The sequence below is a fragment of the Hyla sarda genome, chromosome 1 (genome assembly GCF_029499605.1).
Source record: "Hyla sarda isolate aHylSar1 chromosome 1, aHylSar1.hap1, whole genome shotgun sequence".
Lineage (NCBI taxonomy): Eukaryota > Metazoa > Chordata > Amphibia > Anura > Hylidae > Hyla > Hyla sarda.
This window is the reverse complement of record NC_079189.1, coordinates 401,048,892-401,074,087: the sequence shown is the minus strand read 5'-3', so window position 1 is coordinate 401,074,087 and position 25,196 is coordinate 401,048,892. Positions and strand designations below refer to the sequence as shown.

The following is a 25,196-nucleotide window of genomic DNA, read 5'->3' as shown; positions in this document are numbered from 1 at the left end:
TCGCTGAGATCCAGGCAGGAGCAGTGGAGCGGCGATAACACTGATCAATGCAATGCTATGGCATAGCATTGATCAGTGTATGCAATCAATGTATTGCATGTTATAGTCCCCTATGGGGGCTATAACACTGCAAAAGAAAAGTGTAAAAAATTTTTTATAAATGTGATTTAAAGGGGTACTCCGGTGAAAAACTTTTTTCTTTTAAATCAACTGGTGGCAGAAAGTTAAAAGAGTACTCTAGTGCAGAGTATTACTGCTCCGTCCTGCCCGGGCTGCAAAATAAATGAAAATGAACCATCACTCACCTCCCTACAGCTGATCGGTCCTCCGGTGCATCTCCTTCATACTTCCGGGTGTAACGAAGCGTCACATGGCGCTCAGCCTATCGCTGGCCGAGGCTGAACATCGCGGCGGCCGGCGATAGGCTGAGCGCCATGTGACACTTCGTTACACCCGAAAGTATGAAGAGGATGGACCGGAGTACTGATCAGCTGTAGTGGCGCTCCACGGTAACCCAGGGAGGTGAGTGATGGTTCATTTTCATTTATTTTGCAGCCCGGGCAGGATGGAGCAGGAGTACTCTGCATTAGAGTACTCCTTTAAACATATTTGTAAATTACTTCTATTAAAAACGGGCTAGTGCCGTAGCGGGGGGGTTGGGCTGGGATACAGGCTAGCAAAAAAAAAAAATAGGATGGTGGGAGCTACCCTTTAACTTTCTGCCACCAGTTGATTTAAAAGAAAAAAGGTTTTCACCGGAGTACCCCTTTAACCCCTTCCCTAATAAAAGTTTGAATCAACCCCCTTTTCTAATAAAAAAAAGAAACTATGTAAATAAAAACAAATAGAAACATTATCGCCACATGCGTAAATGTCCAAACTCTAAAAATATATTGTTAATTAAACTGAATGGTCAATGGCGTACACGTATAAAAATTCCAAAGTCCAAAATAGGGTATTTTTCATCACTTTTCATACCATAAAAAAAATTAATAAAATCAATCAAAGAGTCAGATCAAAACAAAAATGGTACCTTTAAAACCTTCAGATCACATCCCTGTATGCGGAAAAATACAAAAGTTATAGGGATCAGGAGATGACATTTTTAAACATATCCTTTTTCGTGCATGTAGTTATGATTTTTTCCAGAAGTACGACAAAATCAAACCTATATAAGTAGGGTATCATTTTAATCATATTTACCTACAGAATAAAGTGAAGGTGTAATTTTTACCGAAAAATGCACTGTTTAGAAACGGAAGCGCCCAATATTTACAATGATTGATTTTTTTTTGGTTCTGCCATAGATTTTTGGGTGAAATGACTGATGTCATTAAAAAGTAGAATTGGTGATGCAAAAAATAAGCCTCATATGGGTCTGTAGGTGCAAAATTGAAAGGGTTATGATTTTTAAAAGGTGAGGAGGAAAAAAGGAAAGTGCAAAAATGGAAAAACCTTGAGTCCTTAAAAGAAATCTGTCAGCAGGCTTGTAGTGCGGGGGATGGTGCAAACTATGAGTAGAGTCTTTAAGAGTTTGCACCACTCTGAATTAACCTGTGTAGGCCCTTTACAGTAGAGTATAACTTCCTTAGACTAAACATCTGTAGTAGCAACATATCCTTAAAGGGTAGCTCCCACCATCCAATTTTTTTATTTTTTGCTAGCCCATTTTTTTGCTAGCCCATTCCCCCCCACCGCTACGGCACTAGCCCGTTCCATCCTTCCCCCCCCCCCGCCACGCATACCCCGCTCCCTCATTACACTTGCAGTTACTGCAGATTCCGGCAGCGGGCGTGCAGGGACAGCGGCGGCAACGAGGCGCCGGTGGCGATGTACGGGAGGAGTGGCCTCCCAGCCAGTGGCTGGAGAGCCAATGCACTCGCTCCCGCCTGTCTGATTGACAGGCAGGGAGTGAGTGCAGCCTAACTGAAAAAGGACTGATTGCCACTCCAAAATCAGTCCTTTTTCAGTAGCCAGTTTTTAAATGTAAATTAAACCTTTTTAATGAAAAAAAATAATAATAAAAGTATATTAGAGATATGTTGTAGTACATAAGTACTACAACATATCAAAAAATAATGTTGGTGACAGTGCCCATTTAACCCCTTAAAGGAAATCTGTCAGCAGTATCACCCGCACTAACACTGTCACACAGGCCTGTCGTGCGGGTGATGCTGATCAAAACGATACTCATGGCGTACAGAGTCGCCCATCCGTTACGCCGCAATTCACCTTTTTCTGCCCTTGCGTCCTGTGTTAGTGTACAGCGTATGCGCCGCTTCCCTCCCTGCTCTTGCGCCCGTGTTTGTGTACGGCGCATGGGCCGTACACTAACACGGGGCACTAGAGCAGGGAGGGGGGTTATGAATATTGATGAGCTGGGCGGAGGGCTTGCCCGGCAAAGATGATGTCAGCGTGCCCCTAGCTCGATTCGGAGCTCCGCCCATGCCCCAAGGCCCTCATTTGCATAAAAGAAAAAGGCGAATTGCGTCGGAACGGCTGGGCGAATCTGGACGATGTGAGTTTTGTTTTGATCAGCATCAACCGCACTACAAGCCTGTGTGACAGCTTTAGTGCGGGTGATACTGCTGACAGATTTCATTTAAGGGGTTAAGGATATGTTGCTAGTAGAGATATTTAGCCTAATGAAGTTATACTCTACTGTAGAGGGCCTACACAGGTTAGTTCAGAAAGGTGCAAACTCTTAAAGACTCTACTCATGGTTTGCAGCAGAATTCCCTATCGCATGCTCAGGCAGCATGAAAATGATACCAGGTATTCTTCAGGCTAGTCCTCAAAGCGCAACTCATGGAGCACCTTAGACCAGTGTTTCCCAACAAGTGTGCCTCCAGCTGTTGCAAAACTACAATTACCAGCTCAGCAACTTTTCCTCTGCACAGGTTTTGATAAATCTCCCCCAAAGTCCTTTAGACCTATTTGTGACATCATTTCAAAAAATGGAATATCCCTGTAAAGCTGTAATCCCATACGTTTCCTGCCAATAGGAGAGTGGGATAATGTTTAGTATTTGGGCCCGTGTTACATGACCTACATAACAATATTTATATTAATAATATTAACTTCATAGTTATTATCACTATATTACATTACCATGCATTACAAAATACAACAACACCGAAATAATAACATAATACCAACTAAGCAGGAAATTCACACATTGAGAAGTTTACTAACATATTTTATTTTACTCATGGCTGTATATTTTTTTTGTCGATTATGGATGAAAACACACACGTAAAATAAAATTATGTTGGTAAATTTTACGATAGGTGAACTTATTCTTACAGTTTAGAAAAAGGTCAGAGGTCCTGGCCCTATGGCTGATAATAAAGGGCGTTTTACAGAAATGAACTAGTCACATAATGAAAAATTAGGATAAAGGGGTTATTTACTAATGTGATCCCGAGTGTTTTTTCTTGGGTTTTGTCCCCAATTTGTGTTGCACGCTTCGTGAGCCACAATTTGTGACCAAAAAGCCCGATCAACTCTACATTTAACTAAGAAACCCCAAAGAAACCCCCAAAAAGAGGTGTGACTGACAGGAAAAAGGGGCATGTTCCCAATAGTTTCAAAAAATCCCAACATATTTACTAATGTTGCCACATAAAATGTGGTGGATTTGAGCTCTGGAAAACCCCACAGATCAGAGCATGTGTACAAATTAAGTGCCATCTGAGAAATCTTGGCGTTGGTGTGCGGGCTCTGGTGTGTCCTTCATATAAGGATATACTGGCGAATGTCTCAATTTTAACATCAGTGTTGAGGGATAGCCAATGTCATTGTATACATCTACCACAGTAGTGCACCCATATTCCTGTATTGTATTGTTCTAATTGTTACACATCCACACCGTCTATCTGGTGTAGGATTCTATTGTGGCACTTGTAGTCCGCTGCAGGCATCCTCCATTGTATGCACTATTATGCTGGGGATCGCCCCTAGCAACGGACTACAAGGGCAGGATCTGCTCCCCCAGTATAAATGCACAACCACATTTGGGGTTGAGCATCTCCAGCCATTTGAGACCACGTATGTTGTTGTTGTTCATGTGTACAAATTAAGCAAAACATATGAAAATTAGTAAATACCATGGAAAAATACCTGTCAGGAAAAAAATCACAAAGAAAACTACACTCCACTCAATGGGGGCCAACATCTTTGAACTTGAAAGCTGGTCTGTCATCTGGTGTGGTTCATGTGCTCCTCTGAACAAGTTAGGGAAGGGGGGACAATGTACGGCCATGTTAACATGTTTGAATTTACATGCCGGATTCCGCATTGGAATTCGGCACGGAGATTCTGCTGCAGAGTCCTATTGAATTCAACGGGATTCTGCTGCACTGTGTACATGGCGGAATTTCTGTGCCAGATGTTTCCGACATGGAAATTACGATTTCCGTGTCCGCAGAAAGAATGAACAAATTCCTTGTTTCTGCGGACTCCGCACGGAATGCTTAGCCATCTATGAGACGGCACATATCGGTGCTGTCCCAGCGCTGGCATGCTTATGCCGTTGCTGGCAGCTTGCGGAATGTCTGTACGGAGATTCTCCGTGCGGACATTCCGTTGTGTGAACATAGCCTAAAAGAAGACACACAACAGGAAAGAAGCACAATGGTATGCCAGCTTTGTATACTACATAACATTATGGTAAGCATGGAGAGTAGGATCAGCACTGGCAAAATGGATAGAATGTATTACCATTAGATGGCTGGGATTGTGTTTTATTCTACTTCTTCCTCTTTGAAGCTCAAATATAAGAAATAAAAGCATAATCAATTTTTCTAATATATATTTATTAACATTAAACGTATTTCTTACCTTTTTCCTGTGAGTCCTGCAGATTGTGGGCCTTTATTTACTGCATACGGTATCCTGCATTGTATGGCTGTAAGCTGTCTACTTGTATGGAATGAAGTACTCATTGCTGGTATCAGTATTCTGCAGCATAGGTTTAATATAGAGCTTTTGGCTCCACCTTGTGAACACTCTACACATTACATTGCATTCAATTTTGTCTACTTTGGTACTACAAGGACTATCTAGGGAGTATAAAAGTCTACTTTCTCCTAGTGGCACACCAATTTGCAGGTTGTTGTTTTTGCCATTACAGCCCACGTCATTTTATTTCAATGGACTAGAGCTGTTTCTGGAGAAAAGCAGCCACATTTCTTTGCTTTGAAGGTTTTTCCAGCAGTCTAGAGGAATTTTTTTAAACAAACTACTGCCAAAATATTTTTTCCTGGTGAGGTTTTTGTGTTGTGCTTTTGGCGATTGTAATGTTTTTGGCTAGTTTTCAAAAGGTGTTTTTCAATGGACCTCTTTACAGGGAAAAAAAAACTATGCGTACAAAATGCCTAAAAAGGTTGTATGTTAAAAAAAAATGTTATTCCCTATTAGGGAGTTCTGAGTTAAAGGAGGAAGGAGGTTGCACTTTATGTTCCTCTTAGGGTACATTCACACTGACAAATATGTGCGAGGAATTTGCGCTGAACAAATCCTCTCAGAAATGACAGTTTTTTTCCGCGCGGAATCCGTGCAATTTCCGCGTGAATTCCACGCGGAAGTGTGGCGGCCTGAACATTTTTTTTACATTGACTTCTATGGGGTTAGGACGTGAATTCTGCATGAAGAAAGAACATGTTCATTCTTCATGCGGAACGGAATTCAGTGACAGAATTCCACTAGCGGAAATTCCTCAGTGTGAACTGAGGAGAAGAAATTTCATTACATATTATGGGGTTTTTCACTGTTGAATGATTTGGAGAGGAATAAGCAAGCAGAATTACTCGCAGAAATTCCTCTCCAAACCTTCAGTGTGAACATACCCTTATTGTTAAAGGGGTAGTCCGGGGAACCAAGATTATCCCCGATCCGGCCGTCAGACCCCCACGATCCCCTGTGCAAGGCCCTGTAACTTACCCGTCCTCTGTGTGCTCTGGCCTTCACCTTCCAAGAGGACCAGAAGTTAATGCCCACTCAGTCATTCACAAGGTGTCAGACCCCCTATGATCAGATACTTATCCCCTATACAAAGGATAAGGCATAAGTTGCGTTCCCTGGAGTTTCCCTTTCAGCATCGTACTGGCTCATTGTCTGCATACAGCTTGTTTTGGTGATTGCTATTCTGGGAAATGTTGTGTGTTCAACAATATGATAGACCCACAATTTACACATGCCACGCACACGTGCTGTACAAGTACCACAAGCACATGCAACACCCACTCTATTTATACCCCACACCCTGGACTAATGCCACTCATAAGTATATACCTAAGACATGAAATTCTAAAGACACACTAATAAAATCATTGTTCAAGAGAATCAATGCACATAACCTAGTACAGAATATCATCTGAAGTTACATTTGGCCAGGGCTAGTTCAATACAGAAAATAATATCAAACCATGATTGTAAACATTCCATGAATAAGATCAATGAACATTAACCCTTTAGTGGTGCCCATACATGTTTTAACAGCGATCACAAAGGGCATTTGGGCTAGGCTGCTATCTTTTTATGGCAATCCGCTGCAACGAGCCGACACACAGTGATCTGCGAGTTGCCGCGAGCATGCACAGTGTACTGGCAGACATCGCGACCGCTCCCCCTGCTTGCTGAGCTAGGCAGAGAGCAGCCGCGATGTGTGCAAGTACACTACACATATGCGCGGCGACTCGCAGAGCACTTAGTGTCTGCTCAAAGTGGTGGATTGCCTCTACAAGCAGGCACAGCTGGGGGCACACTGTAGGATCGGTCATTGGCAGACCTGCAACGTAAAATACTCTGCGAGATCTGTTCCGTGTGACCCTACCCTTACATGTCCGGTCAAATCATGACCATTGCATGTAATGGATTTGTGGGCTCTGTTACTCCATCGGCAGCCCGAAAACATGATCACCAGGTGCCAATGTGTTTTCATGGCAGCCGGGGTCCTTATGAAGGCACAAGGCCTGCCATGTATGTATGTAAGTATACATTGCCTCTAAGCATAATGCATAACACTGTTCTATAGTGTATAATATCAGCAATATTTTCAAAGGTCACTGTTGAAAATCCCCTTCTGGGAATAAGTAAAAAGTATAAAGCTTAATAAAAAGAACCCCCCTCCCCCCCAAATAAATAAATACAATAATCTAAAAGTATATCAATACTCATCCCCCATGGTGGAAAAATAATGGGGATATTTTGTTCATCTGCCTCCCCCCAAAATAAAAAAAGGAATTTGTACCTGAAAATGATACCAATCAAAACGACATGTTTTTCTACAGAAGCATCATATCCAGAAAAAATAAAGTAAAAAGCGATCAAAAATCAGATCAATACCAAAATTGTACCAATAAAACAGAAGATTACGGCGCAAAAAAAATTGCCCTCATACAGCCTGGTATACAGAAAAATAAAAATGTTATAGGGGTAAGAAAATGGCAATTTAAAAAAGATTCTAAAAAGTTCAGAATTTTAAATTGGTAAAACATGACGGAAACAAAACAAAAAAAAAAGGTGACCACAAGGTGAATTAAGTAAAAAATAAAAACCCCAAATTTGCAAAATTGCATTTTTCTTTTTAATTTCACCTCACAAATAATTTTTTCTTTGTTTTGGAGTATATGTTATGGAAACATGAAAGGTGTCATTACAAAGCACAAGTGGTCCTACAAAAAACAATCTCTCATATGGGACTGGAGATGGAAAAAATAGGAGTTATGGCTATTACTGTATATGGTGAGGAGGAAAAAACGAAAGTGCAAAAACTAAATAAATAAACAAACTAATAAAGACCTTTTTTTTTTTCAGACTATTAATTTAAAATTTGAAAAAGTTAAAATTATCTTGTGTACCAGGACAAGTGGATAGTCATCTGGGACAAGTAGATTTTGCTCCGTTTTAGTCCATTGTAAAAGTAGTTTATTTTAAATTAAATTTTCACACCCCTGATGAGTGTATATTAAATTATATATATTATAAATGATATGTTACCAAGATATATAAATGTCAAAACTATGCCATTAATCTCTAAAGGATGCAGGGCATACCTGTACGTCCTGTGCTTGCTCCCTTTCTATGAGGCAGGCTCAGGAGCTGCCCTGCATCATAGCCGATCGTGGTAATGCCTGACATTAAAGGGGTATTCCAGGCCAAAACTTTTTATTTTTTTTATATATCAACTGGCTCGGGAAAGTTAAACAGATTTGTAAATTACTTCTATTAAAAAATCTTAATCCTTCCAATAGTTATTAGCTTCTGAAGTTGAGTTGTTGTTTTCTGTCTAACTGCTCTCTGATGAATCACGTCCTGGCAGCTGTGCAGTTCCTATGGGGATATTCTCCCATCATGCACAGCTCCCGGGACGTGACATCATCATTGAGCAGTTAGACAGAAAACTTCAGAAGCTAATAACTATTGGAAGGATTAAGATTTTTTAATAGAAGTAATTTACAAATATGTTTAACTTTCCGGAGCCAGTTGATATATATAAAAAAAGGTTTTGCCTGGAATACCCCTTTAACCCCTTAGACGCCGCAATTAAAGGAAAACTGTCACATATTTGCTCCCGTACTAACCACAGCGCGGGCGGCGCTGACGTCAGTGCCAGTTAAGCTACAGAAACCCCACCCGTGCCAGTTACAGCCACATTTCCAGATATAATAAAACTAAGATTGCGGGCGAACGGCCGAACGGATCCGGCCAAGGTAGGGATCATAGGAATCAGCGTCTCCCGCACTATTTATCAGTACCTGTGGTTAGTGAGGGAGCAAACAAGTGACAGTTTTCCTTTAAAGTTGATGGTGCAGTCTAAAATAGAAAAAAAAACATTCCCAGCAGCTCAGCGGAGCTAATCAGGTTCACCGCGGTAAAACCGCAGTGTCACAATCAGCACAGGGGGTGGAGGGAGGTCCCTTACCTCCCCATCTGATCGGTGCTTTGATGCTCCTTGATTCCTCAGCAGCCTTGATCAATCAAGCAGCGATAACAATGATCAGTGCTATGCTATGGCCTAGCATTGGACAGTGTGTGCAATCCAAAGATTGCATGTAATAGTCCTCTATGGGGACTAAAAAATTTCGTAATAGAAGTAAAAAAAAAAGTTTATAAATATGAATGAACCCCTTCCCTAATAAAAGTTTGAATCACCCCCCTTTTCCAATAAAAAATAAATAAAAATAATATGTAAACATAATAATAAATAAACATATCTGGTATTGCCACGTGCATAAATGTCCGAACTAAAAAAGTTGCGTATACACGGTCAATGGCGTATACGTAAAAAACATACCAAAGTCCCAAATTGTGTATTTTTGCTCATTTTGTATACCCTAAAAAAAATTATAATAAGCAATCAAAAAGTCCCATAAAAACAAAAATACTACCGATAAAAACTACAGATAATGGTGCAAATAATGAGCCCTCACCCATCCCCATATACAGAAAAAAAATGTTATAGGAGTCAGAAGAGGACCATTTTAAATGTATAAATTTTCGCACAAAAAGTTATAATTTTTTAAGAGAAGTAAAGCTAAATCAAACGTATATAAAGTGGGTGCAGCTCACTTTTCCTATATACAGCCAAGGTTACTGAGATGAACTCCCACACCCTAAATACAAAATGGAAGGACAGTGGGTATCTCATCTCATGTTGGCACCCCTGAAATTTTTCTAGAAAATTAAGTATTTCTCACAGAAAAGGATTGCAGTAACACATGTTTTGCTATACACATGTTTATTCCCTTTGTGTGTATTGGAACTTAACCTAAAAAGGAAGGAAAAAAAGCAAATTGGACATAATGTCACACCAAACTCCAAAAAAGGGCTGGACAAAATTATTGGCACCCTTAACTTAATATTTGGTTGAACACCCTTTGGAAAAAATAACTGAAGTCAATCGCTTCCTATAACCATCAATAAGCTTCTTACACCTCTCAGCCGGTATGTTGGACCACTCTTCCTTTGCAAACTGCTCCAGGTCTCTCATATTGGAAGGGCACCCTTTCCCAACAGCAATATTAAGATCTCTCCACAGGTGTTCAATGGGATTTAGATCTGGAATCATTGCTGGCCACTTCCAAACTCTCCAGTGCTTTGTTGCCATCCATTTCTGGGTACTTTATGACGTATGTTTGGGGTCATTGTCCTGCTGGAAGACCCAAGATCTCGGACGCAAACCCAGCTTTCTGACACTGGGCTGTACATTGCGACTCAAAATCCGTTGGTAATCCTCAAATTTCATGATGCCTTGCACACATTCAAGGCACCCAGTACCAGAGGCAGCGAAACAACCCCAAAATATCATTGAACCTCCACCATATTTCACTGTAGGCACTGTGTTCTTTTCTTTGTAGGCCTCATTCCGTTTTTGGTAAACAGTAGAACGATATGCCTTGCCAAAAAGCTCTATCTTGGTCTCATCTGTCCACAAGATTTTTTCTCAGAAGGATTTTGGCTTACTCAAGTTTATTTTGGCAAAATGTAGTCTTGCTTTTTTATGTCTCTGTGTCAGCAGTGGGGTCTTCCTGGGTCTCCTGCCATAGGGTTTCATTTTATTTAAATGTTGATGGATAGTTTGCGCTGACACTGATGCTCCCTGAGCCTGCAAGATAGCTTGACTATCTTTGGAACTTGTTTGGGGCTGCTTATCCACCATCCGGATTATCCTTTGTTGACACCTTTCATACATTTTTCTCTTCCGTCCACGCCCAGGGAGATTAGCTACAGTGCCATAGGTTGCAAACTTCTTGATAATGATGCGCAATGTGGACAAAGACAAATCTAGATTCGTGGAGATAGACTTGTAACCTTGAAATTATTGATATTTTTCCACAATTTTGGTTCTCAAGTCCTCAAACTGTTCTCTTCTCCTCTTTCTGTTGTCCATGCTTAGCGTGGCACACACAGACACACAATGCAAAGACTAAGTGAACTTCTCTCCTTTTTATCTGCTTTCAGGTGTGATTTTTATATTGCCCACATCTGTCACTTGCCCCAAGTAAGTTTAAAGGAGTATCACATGCTTGAAACAATCTTATTTTTCCACAATTTTGAAAGGGTGCCAATAATTTTGTCCAGACCATTTTTGGAGTTTAGTATGACATAATGTTCAATTTGCTTTTTTTCCTCCCTTCTTTCGTTTAGTTCCAATACACACAAAGGGAATAGACATGTGCATAGCAAAACATGTGTTACGGCAATCCTTTTCTGTGAGAAATACTACATTTTCTTGAAAAATTTCAGGGGTGCCAACATTCACGGCCATGACTATATATGAGATTATGTGATGTTAGAAACCGAGCAAATGAAGTAGGGAAAATAGGGACCAAGATAGTTAATTGTATTCTATGTAAATAAGTTAACATAAATAGATGCAATAAAATACATTTATTAGTGAAAGTAATAAACTAGATGGTGTGGTCACAGGGCCCTTGTGACTCACCACCAATAGATACAATTATATTAGAAAATAGGATAATATAAAACAGTAACAATCTATAAAAGTATAGTATGTTCACACATACACATCCAGATTTGATGCGCAGGATTTGTAACTGCAGATTAGAAGTTGTGCTCAGTCATTTAGTTTGCATTGAAATCTGCAGCAGAAAATCCTGCGCATCAAATCTGCGTATGTGTGAACGTACCCTTAAGGTGTGAAAATGTACAACTAATTCCACAAAAACAAGGCCTCATATTCAGTGGCATACCTACACTTTGGCAAACCCAGCCCAAACCCTTTTCTGTACAAAGAAATGGACCATGAACACCAGAACTATCTAGTTTAAATGAAAAAAGGTAGGTCATATAGGAACTGAAAAACAAAACAATGTAGTCTCAAGGTGATAACAGGTGCTCAACCCCAAGTGCAATTGTGCACACATACAATGGGGTAGAGGACCCGCACCTATGGACAAAAGTGGGGTTTCAATCCTGTGGTAAATATATACAATGATATTAGCTAATCCTCAAAACTGATGTAAAAATGAGACATTAGCCAGTATATCCTTATATGAAGGACATACCTGAGCCCGCACACCACGCCAAGGTTTCTCATGTGATGCGGGACCTAACCACTAACCTTTTTTGCCTGGCCAGATGTATAGAACCAGGAACCAGATATACAGCAGCCTAAGGTCCAACTTGCAGACTGCTCCCCAGTCGCCTCCAGTGTGAACTCAGCACACATACAATGGGAGGGGGGAGACAGGTTACAAGCCCCACCCTTGCTGGTCTAGATATAGCAGGCCTCACAGGTGAAACCCCCAACGCTACCCAATAAGATAAAAGGGTGCATTGGTATAAGCCTTAAAAGACGCTTGCCGGCCTATATTTGCATGGACATGGCTATAGCAGGAAACTCAACCCCAAGTGCAATTGTGCACCTTCGCTGGGGTGGAGGTCCTGCACCTGTCAACCGTTGCTAAGGGCGATGTCCCCAGCAAAAATTGCATGCAATGGAGAATGCCTGCAGACTGTCACAAGTACCACAATCACATCCTGACACCTGATAAACGTGTATATGGATGCGTACAACATGACTAACTTTAAACAGAAAAACAAAACAACGTAGTCTCAAGGACCCGCACCTATGGACAAAAGTGGGGTTTCAATCCTGTGGTAAATATATACAATGATATTAGCTAATCCTCAAAACTGATGTAAAATTGAGACATTAGCCAGTATATCCTTATATGAAGGACATACCTGAGCCCGCACACCACGCCAAGGTTTCTCATGTGATGCAGGACCTAACCACTAACCTTTTTTCCTGGCCAGATACATAGAACCAGGAACCAGATATACAGCAGCCTAAGGTCCATATAGGAACTGTATTACCCAATGTTCCACTTGTTATTGTTGATTATAAGTAAACCAAAATGTCTGTTGCTTGCTTGGCTGCCAACATCTTCCTGAGAAAAATGGATTCAACTGGGTGTAATATAATACCATGTCAATCCCTACTTATCTGTCCAGGATCCCTTCATTCCCTTTAAAGGGGTTGTCCCCCAAAATGTAATTGGGGATTCAGGGTGTATCTGTACGTCCTGGTCCTGCTGCCGTGATACAACGCAGGGGCACGCGGTGACCCCACGTCATATCGAGTTGGTCCTGGCTTCTAACGGTAGCTGTAACCTGGTGCTAATAGCGCGCGTCACTGGTCGTGCTGACATGCGCTATTAACCCTTTAGACGTGGCGTTCAAAGTTGATCGCCGCATCTAAACTGTAAAAAAAAGCTCCCTATGGGGGCTATAACATTGCAAAAAAAAAAAAAAAGTGTAAAAAAAGTTTTTAAAAAGTTAATAAATGTGATTTAACCCCTTCCCTAATTAAAGTTAAAATCACCCCTCTTTTCCCATAAAAACCCCCCCATATAAATAAAAATAAATATAAACGTATGTACTATCGCCGCATGTGTAAATGTGCGAACTATAAAAATATAATTTTAATTAAACTGCATGGTCACGTACGTGCAAAAAAATTCTAAAGTCCAAAATAGCGTATTTTTGGTCACTTTTTATACCGTAAAATTTTTTATAAAAAGTGATCAAAAAGTCTGATCAAAACATAAATGGTACCAATAAAAACTTCAGATTACAGTGCAAAAAATTAGCCCCCATACGCAGAAAAATAAAAAAGTTATAGGGGTTAGAAGATGACAATTTTAAACATATAAATTTTCCTGCATGTAGTTATGATTTTTTTTCAGAAGTACGACAAAATCCAACCTATATAAGTAGGGTATCATTTTAATCGTATGGACCTACAGTATAAAGAAAAGGTGTCATTTTTACTGAAAAATTTACTGCATAGAAACTGAAGCCCCCAAACTTACAAAATGGTAGATTTTTTTCCCTTCAATTTTGCACAATTATCTTTTTTTTGTTTTGCTGTAGATTTTTTGGTAAAATGACTGATGTCATTACAAATTAGAATTGGTGGCGCAAAAAATAGCCATCAATATGGGTCTGTAGGTGCAAAATTGAAAGGGTTATGATTTTTAAAAGGTGAGGAGGAAAAAACGAAAGTACAAAAATGGAAAAACCCTGAGACCCCAAGGGGTTAAAGGGATTATCCGCCATAAGGTGACTTTAGTACTTATTTGCCAAACAGTAATGAGCATACCTAGGAATGATCTGTGCTTGCCTTTGGGGCTAAATGGCTGTGTTGTGATTCCACTATTGCCGCTCTGCTGTCTTTTTGTGAAATTACTTTTTTCCATTGGAGTTCCCTCCCTCCGACTACAAGTCCCATGAACCCTTGTTTGTAATTGTAAGGTCACTTTACTCCCCACACATCAGTCACCTCTACCTTTGCAGCACACTTGAGCTACAATTCCCTGCAGCCCTGTGGATTATGATCCCCCCCCCCCAGGAGTTGCCCCAGTTGAAGATGACAGGATCCTTTCAACACCTAACTAGTGATGTAATGTCTCAGGCCACACTGCAACCTGGAAAAACCTGAGCTGACAGTCATTTTGTATGGTGTTAAAAATAAACATCGGGGCAAAGATCACATAAGAATTGCGAGACCAGTCATGAAACACAGGTACAGACACTATATTATGAACTACAATAATTTTAGAGCCTCTGTAGCACAGTCAAATAAAAGAAAATCCTGGAATACCCCTATTAGTCACACGTTTGGAATACTTTATTGAATCACATTAAAAGATCATCACCTTAGTAAATATGCCAGAGTGGACACACATGTGCGATTTTACTGCTTTGTCTTCACCCTTTATTGGAGATGGGGAGTGATACCTGGTCTAGTGAACAAGCTATCTCTGATGCTGCAGCATCTTCTCAGCATAGCAGGAGATGCTAAGTATGTGCAATGGCAGTCTGCTCCTCTGACAAGCAGAGAAGAATTACATCAGTGCTGTCGGCAGGACAGATACCACAGATCAGGGGATTGGAAGGACAATTTTTTTTTTGCGATTTAGAGAGGGATATTATTATAGGAACATGTAACTTCTCAGGGGTGGAATCTGAAGTACAGGGCTATGCTAAAAGTGCAGCCAGAGAGAGAAGCAAAGTAATATGGTGCATTACAGCATCCCACCTACACTACTGCAATAGTGCCAACTAAGTATGAGAAGATTATGAAAGTAAATGATTTACCATTCTTGCATTTATTTTTAGCATTAAACTGCCTTAATATGTGTATGCCTATCCATTGCAAACAAACACACTTCATGGGCTAACCTTTTAAAAGATTAGTTTATGCTTTTGTACTTTAATGTAGTCATACCAACACTAGCCAGCAGGTGGTAATGGAATACAAAAAAGAAATAGAGTGCATCAACTTCCACCAAAAATGACTTCACAAGCATTTACAGGGGAGAATTCATTGTGATCCACCAAGACTTTTCAAACTAGAGATGTCATAAAACTAATGTCTGATTTAGCTAAATCCCTGTTAACCCGCATATTTGTTGTTATACATCATGCTATGTCTTTTTAAGACCACAACATGGCCTGCTTCTAGTGTTTGTTGTGGCTTTTCTGACTGCTGAGGTTTCCCTTAGAATCAGTTCTAAAAAGATTTTCCTAGATATGCAACAAAGGAGCAATGTAGTAACTATTTACATTTGCAGAAAGTCTTTTTCTCTTTCTGTGCAGCAGTGGAGAAACAAACTGGGTGTTTTCTATTATGTTCACTTTTATCTTCTATTACACAAATCTTAGGTAGTCTGACAAAAATAAATAAATATATATATATTATCGTATTTCACTACAAGTATTTTTGTATGATCTGATAAAGTATAACTACTGTGACTTGTTAAAGAACTTCCTCTGGAGCATGCAGCAGTTGATGAGTACTGGAAGGATTAAGATTTTTAAATAGAAGTAATTTGTTTAACTTTCTGGCACCACTTGGTTAAAAAAAATTATAAAATGTTTTCCACCAGAGTACAAATTTAAGTTTAAAGTTGAATTCTGAAGACAAGATTCATGTTTGTTGTCAAGGCCTACCAGGATCGCGTGGAAGCAAGCCTGGCTACCTTCTATACTTACTGAAGACATCCTTTGTATCAGCTTTGCCCTGACCTGAAGCACATTTTTCATTTCTTCTTTGTCACCACATTGTAACCTGAAGTAGTTTCTCTTGAGTCTGAGGGGATAAGAATTTCAATGGTCCCTTAGGTGTCTGTGCTGTAGTGGACCTCTGTTAATGCACAACGCTGTACATTTACGGCATGGTGTCTCAAGATCAATGCGTCTCCGGACACGGTGATCAGGCTGGGATGGCTACTTTTATCTAATGGGAGTGAGATCACCCTGATTCATGGGTAAATTCTGAGAAAGCACCAGTCACCCTTGCCCAGCAGAAGTAAGGTGGAACTGGTGCAACTTCACGATCGTTGCGGGGTCCTGCTGAGGCGTGGCACTGATGGCACCTGGGCGAGAGTGGGTGCCACTCAGTGTGTGGCGGCAGCAGCAGGGACATCGGGACAGCGGCACGGACCTCCACTTACTGGTGGCAGCGGAGGCATCTGGCAGCAAGAGGTAAGGCCTATGCACCTCCTGCTGTTGCAAAACTACAACTCCCGGCATGCACAGCCAAAGGGCATGCTGGGAAGTTATGCAAAAGCTCAATCAAAAAGCATGCCACTAGCTGCTACTAGTACAACGGCCAGCATGCACGTACAGCCAAAGGGCATACTGAAATTTGTAGTTATGTGCCTCCAGCTGTTTCATAACTACAATTCCTAGCATGCCCTTTGGCTGCTCAAACTTGTAACGGGACTCCAACTTAACTTCTGATATAGATAAGAATATTTTCAGGAAGGTGCAGCATATATATTGTGGCAAAATCCTGGAAAGATCTTTGAAGGTCTCTGTAAATCAGTTCAAATGTAGGCATGAAAATCTACTCCTAGGCATAGAGGTAAGTGTTTGCTGCACATGTTTTTGCTTATCTTCATAATGACTCAATAATCCAAATGTATTCATATTTATAAATAGGGGGAAATTTCTCACTGCATTTAGAGCTGTTTTGTTGTCTATCTTTGGAGAAGTTTAGGTGCAGTGTTTTTTTTTTGCGACTTTTATGCAACTTTTTAAAATAGACATTCTTCACAATGTTGACTTGCAGTGCACCATTTATCCTTTTCACTATGCAGTGGTCATGTATTTATCAACTGCGACTTTTTCAGATTTTTTGGATTTTTGCAAAAACTGCCAAAATGTCGCAGAAATACACCAGCCCAGACCTGGCTTAGCTTTTTGGTGTAGAAATTTTTTTGCACAGCATGATAAAAAATAATTGCTAATTTTTGCACAGCGAATAAACCAGAGAAATTCCAGGAAATGTGTATCTGCACAAAATTCATCAAATGCCCTATATCTATTTAATACATTTTGTTCACCTACATGCAAAAAAAGGTGTAAAAAATGCTTCACCTACAATGATAAATGTCCCACAGTCATGCAGTTCAGTGTTCACAAATAGCCTCATGCTTATCTCTGCTTATAGCATTGTCCTATAGTATCGAAGGATATAATACACAAATAATAGTGCCATAGGGAGGGGATTCATCAACCTATATAGAGTACTTTTAAGTGTATTTTCTTGCGCAAAATCTTGCGCAATGATATTTTCTGCATTCTTTTTGTGCGTCTTTTTCGGTGGAACTTTTTCTAAAGTTGTCACCCTTTGAGTGTACCGTAGAGCCCTTTTTCATATAGACATGGATTTACCTGCGTTTTTTTTTTTTGACGCACAAAAAGAACGCAAGTCAAATTTTTTTGTGCAAATATACACCACCTCGGAGGACACGTACCAAATTGTCTATTTTCACACAGTAAGGACTGCAACTCCCATCATGGACGGACTCTGCCCATGATGGGAGTTGTAGTCCAGGGGCTGAGGTGCAGATCGCAGCAGGTCATTATCCAGAGATCCGCTGCGATCCGCATTTATTAACTGTAAAAGCTGGCGGTACATGCGGCTACACCACGCTGCCACCGGCTCATGTATACACTGTCATAATTCATAATCCTCTGATTGGTCAATAGCTATCTACCAATCAGAGCTCCCCTCTCCCGGCAGGGATTATGAATTATAAGAACTGTACATAGGAGCATGCAGTGCAGTGTAGCCGCATCTATCGGTGGCTTGTATAGTTAATAAATGCGGATCGCAGGAGAGTGAACTGCAGTGATCTGCCCTTGGACTACTACTCCTATCATGGGACAGAGTCTGTCCCATGATGGGAGTAGTTGTAGTACCACAGTGCTGCTGAGGGATGGCACTAGCACATCCCCCGGCTGCCGGACTTTTAGGACTACTACTCCCATCATGGAAATACTCTGCCCATGATAGGAGTTATAGTCCAGGGGCTGAGGTGCAGATCGCACCGGGTCATTCTGCAGAGACCCGCTGCGATCCACATTTATTCAGATAACAAGCCGGGGGCGGTACATGCATCTACAATGCACTGCCCGCTGCTTCTATATACAGCTGTCATAATTCATAATCACCGCCGCCAGGAGAGGGGAGCTCTGATTGGTCAATAACTATTCTCCAATCAGAGCTCCCGTGTTCTGGTGGAGATTATGAATTATTACAGTGTATATAGGAGCCTGCGGGCAGCGCAGTGTAGACGCATGTACCGCCCGGCTTGCTAACTTAAATGCAGATCGCATCAGATCATTCACTGGCGATCTGTTGCGATCCGCATTTATTAACTAAATTAACGGCCTTACATGTGTCTACATTGTGCTCCCCGACGGCTCCTATATACAGCTGTCATAATTCATAATCCCCGCCGGGAGACAGGAGCTCTGATTGGTGGATAGCTATTGACCAATCAGAGCTCCCCTCTCCTGGCAGCAGGGATTATGAATTATGACAGTGTATGTAGAAGCCTGCGGGCAGCGCGATGTAGCCGCATGTACCACTGGCTTGTTTACTTAAATGCGGATCGGAGCGGGTCTCTGCAGAATGACCCGGTGCAATCTGCACCTCAGCCCCTGGACTACAACTCCCATCATGGGCAGAATCTGTCCATGATGGGAGTAGACTGTCCCATGATAGGAGTAGTAGTCCAAGGGCAGAGGGACAGATCTCTGTTCACATTATGCATTTTGCATAATGTGAACAGAGCCTTTCTGGCAGTGTGTTCCCAAACAGGGAGACTCCAGCTGTTGGTTAACTACAGCCCCCATGATGGGAGTTGTAGTTTAGCAACAATTGGAGGCTCCATGTTTAGGAACATGCTGCATTATGTGCGCTCTTCCCAGGGGAGAGTAAAAAAAAAATTTTACTAACCCACATTTCTTGTTCTTCTTTTCTTCTCATTTCAGATACGTGAATGCGGAGGACTACGTCAGATTCGGTGGACTGCAACGATGACCAGCGTTTTTTTTTCTTCAATAAAATGGTTAACGAGGGCTGTGGGGGAGTGTTTCTTTTTGTTTATAATTTTTTTTTTCAATGTGTCTTGTTTTTTATAATTGAATTTTCAGGGTTAGTAGTGGAAGCTGTCTTATAGACGGAATCCATTATTAAGCCAGGGCTTAGCGTTAGCCTAAAAATCAGCGCTAAACCCCAATTATTACCCCGGTACCCACTGCCACAGGGGTGCCAGGAAGAGCTGATACTAACAGTCCCGGAGCGTCAAAAATGGCGCTCCTGGGCCATTGCGGTAACAGGCTGGAGTTATTTAGGCTAGGGAGGGCCAGTAACAATGGTCCTCGCTAACCTTGGTAACGTCAAGCTGTTGCTGCTTGGTTGGTATCTGGCATATACTGAAAAGTATTTATTTTTATTTTTTATAAATAAAAAGTGTGTGGTTCCCTAATTTTTTCAGTATTAGCCAGATACCAACCAAGCAGCAACAGCCTGACGTTAACAGGGTGGGGGAGGACTATTGTTACTGTCCCTCCCCAGCCTAAATAACGCTAGCCTGTAACTGCCTAGGCCCAGGAGCGCCATTTTTGATGCTCCGGCCCTGTTGGTACCAGCTATTCCTGGAACCCCTGTGGCGGTGGGTACTGGGGTAATAATTGGGGGTTAGCACTAGCTGTTTTGGGGGCCAATGCTAAGACCCCGCCTAGTAATAGATTATGTCTACAAGACGCCTTCCACTACTAAGCCTGAAAATTCAATTACAAAAAAACACAACACATTGAAAATAAATTTTATTTAAAAAAAACACTCCCCCACAGCCCTCATTAACCCCTTTATTGACATTTAAAAAAAATGCTGTTCATCATCGCAATCCACAAAATCTGACATGGTCCTCCGCATTCACATATCTAAATTTCGAAGAAAAAAAAAAAAAGTTTAGTACATTTTTTGGTTTCCACACACCAGCAAAAATGCAAGAAAAAAGACACAAGAAAAACTGACAAAATGCAGGAAAAAGCTGGGACAGTTTTCTGGCGTTTTTTATGATGGACAAAAACCACAATTGAATCCTGGCCTCAAAGCAATAGAACAAAATCCCTACATCCACTTTTCCTGTGAGGTAGAGAAGGAGTGTACGGTAGAGCGAGGGGGGGGGGGGGGGGCGCTTCTATATTTGCACAAGATTTATCAAAGGAGTGCACAGCCTTAGTAAATTCTGAGAGTGTATAATAGACAAGAAGTGTAAAGGGGTAGAACTGTGTCTACAATAGACAAATATTGATGAATCCCCCCCAAAATGTGTACTAATAATACTATGCACTGCAAACATAAAAAATCAAGATAATAATGCATACAGTGCACTCTGTACTATACTATACAATGCACTAAATAATCCCCCCCCCAAAAAAATGGAGCTATTGAAAACAATTATGGAAAAATCATAATGGCCCTGATTTACTATTGTAAACCCGACATGTTTTGTTGGGTTGTGCACCAGATTCTGCGCCAGAATTGGAAAAACCCGACTAACTCCATTTTACTGAGTAAACCCAAGAAAGGGGCGTGGTCATTGGGGAGAGTGGGTGGGGACACCAAAAAGGGGGCGTGTCCCGACATTTTCACAAAAACCCAACATCTTTATTAAGGTTTCCACATAAAATGTGGTGGATTTGAGCTGAGAAAAAACAGACAAATCAGAGCATGTGTAAAAAAAAAAAAAAGCTAAATGTAGGGAAAAGTGCAAACTGTAGGGAAACCTTAGTAAATACCGTAGGAAAGAAAAAAATTGTAGGGAATTCAAACCCACAAAGAAACTACACTCCATTCATAGTAAATCAGGGCCAAATATCTTTATTCAAAAGAACAATGGACATACATTTAAAATACATAAGGAGGAAATGGACATCAGAAAATGGGCGGCAACCCCGGGACAGATGTTTTAACTGTACAATTGCTGCACAACTGCTCTAAGGTTGTATACAATAGTGTGAATCCCCTTTGTGATGATGCTGCATAAGTACTGTGCAGTCCATACAAAATGCTCTGTTGTTTTAACATTTGTAATATTTCTGTGAAATGTAAATCTTTAATTAACCAGTTACCCACAGGTTGTTCTAGACCTGCATTTCTCATATTCTCACAGCACTTTATAACCACAAGAAATTATATTTTATCAGCGGAAACCATATGATAACGTCTCTTGTACATTAAAATGTTGTATTTGGGTGTATGTGGTTACTCCTCCATTGCTATCCAACCATCTGGTTTCCTGTTACTAAGCCTCCATTAAACAGTCATTTCATATTTTCTTTTTATATGTGATATTACCCAATGGATGGAAAAAATAATAACATTTTTTTACATTTTTTTTAAAGTTTGCACAGAAAAAATGGAATTGACAAATATGTACAGCACACAAATCAACACAATTGATAAAAAAAAGTTCCCAAACATGACTCCTGTTACGCCGAGCGCTCCGGGTCCCCGCTCCTCCCCGGAGCGCTCGTTACACTCTCCTCACTGCAGCGCTCCGGTCAGGTCCACTGACCCGGGGCGCTGCGATACCGCCTCCAGCCAGGATGCGATTCGCGATGCGGGTAGCGCCCGCTCGCGATGCGCACCCCGGCTCCCGTACCTGACTCGCTCTCCGTCGGTCCTGTCCCGGCGCGCGCGGCCCCGCTCCCTAGGGCGCGCGCGCCGGGTCTTTGCGATTTAAAGGGCCACTGCGCCGCTGATTGGCGCAGTGGTTCCAATTAGTCTGATCACCTGTGCACTTCCCTATATCACCTCACTTCCCCTGCACTTCCTTGCCGGATCTTGTTGCCATCGTGCCAGTGAAAGCGTTTCCTTGTGTGTTCCTAGCCTGTGTTCCAGACCTCCTGCCGTTGCCCCTGACTACGATCCTTGCTGCCTGCCCCGACCTTCTGCTACGTCCGACCTTGCTTCTGTCTACTCCCTTGTACCGCGCCTATCTTCAGCAGCCAGAGAGGTTGAGCCGTTGCTAGTGGATACGACCTGGTCACTACCGCCGCAGCAAGACCATCCCGCTTTGCGGCGGGCTCTGGTGAAAACCAGTAGGGACTTAGAACCGATCCACTAGCACGGTCCACGCCAATCCCTCTCTGGCACAGAGGATCCACTACCTGCCAGCCGGCATCATGACAGTAGATCCGGCCATGGATCCCGCTGAAGTTCCTCTGCCAGTTGTCGCTGACCTCACCACGGTGGTCGCCCAGCAGTCACAACAGATAGCGCAACAAGGCCAACAGTTGTCTCAACTGACCGTTATGCTACAGCAGTTACTACCACAGCTTCAGCAATCATCTCCTCCGCCAGCTCCTGCACCTCCTCCGCAGCGAGTGGCCGCTTCTGGTCTACGCCTATCCTTGCCGGATAAATTTGATGGGGACTCTAAGTTTTGCCGTGGCTTTCTTTCCCAATGTTCCCTGCACTTGGAGATGATGTCGGACCAGTTTCCCACTGAAAGGTCTAAGGTGGCTTTCGTAGTCAGCCTTCTGTCTGGAAAAGCCCTGTCTTGGGCCACACCGCTCTGGGACCGCAATGACCCCGTCACTGCCTCTGTACACTCCTTCTTCTCGGAAATCCGAAGTGTCTTTGAGGAACCTGCCCGAGCCTCTTCTGCTGAGACTGCCCTGTTGAACCTGGTCCAGGGTAATTCTTCCGTTGGCGAGTATGCCGTACAATTCCGTACTCTTGCTTCAGAATTATCCTGGAATAATGAGGCCCTCTGCGCGACCTTTAAAAAAGGCCTATCCAGCAACATTAAAGATGTTCTGGCCGCACGAGAAATCCCTGCTAATCTACATGAACTCATTCACCTAGCCACTCGCATTGACATGCGTTTTTCCGAAAGGCGTCAGGAGCTCCGCCAGGATATGGACTCTGTTCGCACGAGGCGTTTCTTCTCCCCGGCTCCTCTCTCCTCTGGTCCCCTGCAATCTGTTCCTGTGCCTCCCGCCGTGGAGGCTATGCAGGTCGACCGGTCTCGCCTGACACCTCAAGAGAGGACACGACGCCGCATGGAGAATCTCTGCCTGTACTGTGCTAGTACCGAACACTTCCTGAAGGATTGTCCTATCTGTCCTCCCTGCCTGGAAAGACGTACGCTGACTCCGCACAAAGGTGAGACAGTCCTTGATGTCTACTCTGCTTCTCCACGTCTTACTGTGCCTGTGCGGATATCTGCCTCTGCCTTCTCCTTCTCTACTATGGCCTTCTTGGACTCCGGATCTGCAGGAAATTTTATTTTGGCCTCCCTCGTCAACAGGTTCAACATCCCGGTGACCAGTCTCGCCAGACCCCTCTACATCAATTGTGTAAACAATGAAAGATTGGACTGTACCATACGTTTCCGCACGGAGCCCCTTCTAATGTGCATCGGATCTCATCACGAGAGGATTGAACTTTTGGTCCTCCCCAATTGCACTTCTGAAATTCTCCTTGGACTTCCCTGGCTTCAACTTCATTCCCCAACCCTGGATTGGTCCACTGGGTAGATCAAGAGTTGGGGGCCCTCTTGTTCCAAGGACTGCCTAAAACCGGTTCCCAGTAACCCTTGCCGTGACTCTGTGGTTCCTCCTGTAACCGGTCTCCCTAAGGCCTATATGGACTTTGCGGATGTTTTTTGCAAAAAACAAGCTGAGACTCTACCTCCTCACAGGCCTTATGATTGTCCTATCGACCTCCTCCCGGGCACTACTCCACCCCGGGGCAGAATTTATCCTCTGTCCGCCCCAGAGACTCTTGCCATGTCTGAATACGTCCAGGAAAATTTAAAAAAGGGCTTTATCCGTAAATCCTCCTCTCCTGCCGGAGCCGGATTTTTCTTTGTGTCCAAAAAAGATGGCTCCCTACGTCCTTGCATTGACTACCGCGGTCTTAATAAAATCACGGTTAAGAACCGCTACCCCCTACCCCTCATCTCTGAACTCTTTGATCGCCTCCAAGGTGCCCACATCTTTACCAAACTGGACTTAAGAGGTGCTTATAATCTCATCCGCATCAGAGAGGGGGATGAATGGAAAACGGCATTTAACACCAGAGATGGACACTTTGAGTATCTGGTCATGCCCTTTGGCCTGTGCAACGCCCCTGCCGTCTTCCAAGACTTTGTTAATGAAATTTTTCGTGATCTCTTATACTCCTGTGTTGTTGTATATCTGGACGATATCCTGATTTTTTCTGCCAATCTAGAAGAACACCGCCAGCATGTCCGTATGGTTCTTCAGAGACTTCGTGACAATCAACTCTATGCCAAAATAGAGAAATGTCTGTTTGAATGCCAATCTCTTCCTTTCCTAGGATACTTGGTCTATGGCCAGGGACTACAAATGGATCCAGACAAACTCTCTGCCGTCTTAGATTGGCCACGCCCCTCCGGACTCCGTGCTATCCAACGTTTTTTGGGGTTCGCCAATTATTACAGGCAATTTATTCCACATTTTTCTACCGTTGTGGCCCCTATCGTGGCTTTAACCAAAAAAAATGCCGATCCCAAGTCTTGGCCTCCTCAAGCGGAAGACGCCTTTAAACGGCTCAAGTCTGCCTTTTCTTCGGCTCCCGTGCTCTCCAGACCTGACCCATCTAAACCCTTCCTATTGGAGGTTGATGCCTCCTCAGTGGGAGCTGGAGCTGTCCTTCTACAAAAAAATTCTTCCGGGCATGCTGTTACTTGTGGTTTTTTTTCTAGGACCTTCTCTCCGGCGGAGAGGAACTACTCCATCGGGGATCGAGAGCTTCTAGCCATTAAATTAGCACTTGAGGAATGGAGGCATCTGCTGGAGGGATCAAGATTTCCAGTTATTAT

At 42.4% G+C, this 25,196-nt stretch overlaps 1 protein-coding gene across 1 annotated transcript in view; it reads right to left on the bottom strand.

Annotated features, from left to right (window-relative positions):
* Positions 1-4,912, bottom strand: part of SALL2 (spalt like transcription factor 2) — a 50,973-nt gene extending 46,061 nt beyond the window's left edge. Inside the window, exon 1 of the mRNA XM_056527730.1 lies at positions 4,843-4,912. The gene's annotated coding sequence lies outside the window, so the exon portion shown is untranslated. The remainder of the gene's footprint in view (positions 1-4,842) is intronic.
* Positions 4,913-25,196: the final 20,284 nt, after the last annotated feature.